Below are 3,019 nucleotides of genomic sequence, written 5' to 3'. Positions count from 1 at the left end.
AAAAACAAAAAACAATAAGTACAATATATAAATATAAAATTGAAAAGGGGCTGGAAAATGACAATCCAATATATAAATACTAAAAATAATACTAGAAGAAAGGACCCTGTGGCATAAAAGCTTAGTACATGTATTAACGATACATTTTTAAATTGGACAGGTAAACTACAATGTCTATTTACATATGGTCTTTCTATGCAATTAGTTTGTCTACAGGGCTCCCCCTCCCCCATAAATGCCAGTTTTGAAGGATTGTCTTGAACCATACTGGCGGGAATGGCTTTTTAATACGTGGACCTGAATGTTGCACTTTCAGGCCATGCTTGCAATTAAAGTCAAAGGTCAAACGAGTATTCTGGGGTGAGGTAGCAACGGCATTGGGTGCAATTTTACATTTTTATATAGGCGGCGTTGCCCCAAGCTATCCTATGTACCCCTGATTGCTCCTAAACCTGACTTTGGATCTCTGGATTGAGTTTTGGGTTGCATTTTGCATATGAACTAGTTGAACTAGATGTTTTATTTTCAACCTGACTATCTATATAACTATAAAGTGCCTGGATTTTGGGGGCTTGGGGTTCTTTGGAAGGTAACTCGAGGTCTTCCAGCTGCGTTTTTGTTCTTCCTGCTGCAAGTTCATAAACCCAATTACAGATTGTATTGCACAATGGCCACCTTTCACTCTCCTCTCCAATTCCTTCTCCCCCACTTTCTTTTTATTTATACCTTTGTTTGTCACTTTTTGTATTTCTTTGTTTGTACACGTTTTTTTGCACGTGTGACTGGTAGGGTGTAGGTCCTTCGGACCTGCCCTGAAAGTCTTGGGAGGGGGTGGACTTGGCCTTCTGGCTGAAATTCGCCCCTCTCTCCCAGGGCCTGCCCTGAAAGTCTTGGGAGGGGGTGGACTTGGCCTTCTGGCCTAGTTCGCCCTCTCTCCTAGGGCCTGCCCTGAAAGTCTAGGGAGAGGGTGGACATGGCCTTCTGGCTTAGTTCGCCCTCTGTCCTCGGGCCTGCCCTGAAAGTCTTGGGAGGGGGTGGACTTGGCCTTCTGGCTTAATTCGCCCTCTCTCCTCTGGCCTGCCCTGAAAGTCTTGGGAGGGGGTGGACTTGGCCTTCTGGCTTATTTCGCCCTCTCTCCTCGGGCCTGTCCTGAAAGTCTTGGGAGGGGGTGGACATGGCCTTCTGGCTTAGTTCGCCCTTTCTCCCCGGGCCTGCCCTGAAAGTCTAGGGAGAGGATGGACATGGTCTTCTGGCTTAGTTTTCCCTCTCTCCCCAGGCCTGCCCTGAAAGTCTTGGGAGGGGGTGGACTTGGCCTTCTGGCTTAATTCGCCCTCTCTCCTCTGGCCTGCCCTGAAAGTCTTGGGAGGGGGTGGACTTGGCCTTCTGGCTTATTTCGCCCTCTCTCCTCGGGCCTGTCCTGAAAGTCTTGGGAGGGGGTGGACATGGCCTTCTGGCTTAGTTCGCCCTTTGTCCCCGGGCCTGCCCTGAAAGTCTAGGGAGAGGATGGACATGGTCTTCTGGCTTAGTTTTCCCTCTCTCCCCAGGCCTGCCCTGAAAGTCTTGGGAGGGGGTGGACTTGGCCTTCTGGCTTAATTCGCCCTCTCTCCTCGGGCCTGCCCTGAAAGTCTTGGGAGGGGGTGGACTTGGCCTTCTGGCTTATTTCGCCCTCTCTCATGGGGTCTCCTTTCAGGGGAGCCCCACCTAGTACTTGGGTAGGTCTGTTTCGGCAGACCCTCCAGAGAACGGGGTCCGTCTGGTTTCGGCCAGATGGACCAAGTGTAAAGTACCCCAGTCCCCGTCTGGAGCCTAACGCCCCAGGGTAAGGCCATCTGATTTTGGAGGGCTTGTGTACCCCCGTCCGCACTTTTTTGTGTCACTGCTTTATGTGTGTACACATTTTTTGTTTGCACCAGTGAAGTTTTTGAGTGTGTTTCACACGCCATGGGCTTTCAAAAAAACAACAAACTCAATTACAGATTTTCTTCTGATGCTTTAGTCAATTAGTATGTTAACTTAACATAACCCAATATTTACCATAGGGGCTCCACATACCTAATTTAGTTGCTTTATCCTACAAACAATTTTTGTGCCTTTGTGTGAAAAAAAGTTCGTGGCCCAGGCACTGATTTATCAGAGCAATGAGAACCTACTATATGCTGCCCAAAATCCACTGTTATATTGGCCATAAATAGTCCAACTCTGATACGAATCTCAGGTAAAGAGCAAACTCTTAAAGCAATGAATAGCAGGTAGACATACTCATAGGGCCAGATTCACAAATGAGATACGACGGCGTATCTCTGTTTCTATCTATGCGACTGATTCATAGAATCAGTTACGCATAGATATCCCTAAGATCCGACAGGTGTAATTGTTTTACACTGTCGGATCTTAGGATGCAATACCGCGGCCGCCGCTTGGGGGAGTTTGCGTCGTAAACCAGCGTCGGGTATGCAAATTAGGAGTTACGGCGATCCCCGACGGTTTTTTCGCGTTCGCTACGTCGCCACTAGTCTAGTTTCCCGTCGCAAAGTTAGTCGTTTTTTTTGGTGCCTTAACTTTACACAGCAATCGTATTGTTGTGTAAAGTATGGCCGTCGTTCCCGCGTCGAAAATTTAAAAAATAACGTCGTTTGCGTAAGCCGTCCGGGAATACGGAATTACGCTACGCACGTTGCCGTTCAAAAAAATTACGTCACTTCGCGCAAAGCACGGCGGGAGTTCGGAAACGGAGCATGCATGGTAGGTCCGGCGCGGGAGCGCGCCTAATTTAAACGGCACACGCCCATTTGAATTGGCCCGCCTTGCGCCGGAGGCCGCCGGCGTAGGTTTTCATCGCAAGTGCTTGGTGAATCAGGCACTTGCGATGAAAAATTGTGGCGGTGTAACGTATCTAGGATACGTTACGCCGCCGCGATTCTACGTGAATCTGGCCCATAGCTCCCAACTGTCCAACTGTCTCTGATTTCGAGGGACTGTTCCTGTTTTGGAGCAATGTCCCTCTGCCCCTCTTTCTTCC

This window comes from Rana temporaria, chromosome 1 (assembly GCF_905171775.1).
Source record: "Rana temporaria chromosome 1, aRanTem1.1, whole genome shotgun sequence".
Lineage (NCBI taxonomy): Eukaryota > Metazoa > Chordata > Amphibia > Anura > Ranidae > Rana > Rana temporaria.
The sequence above is the reverse complement of the archived record's forward strand: the minus strand, read 5'-3'. Positions refer to the sequence as shown.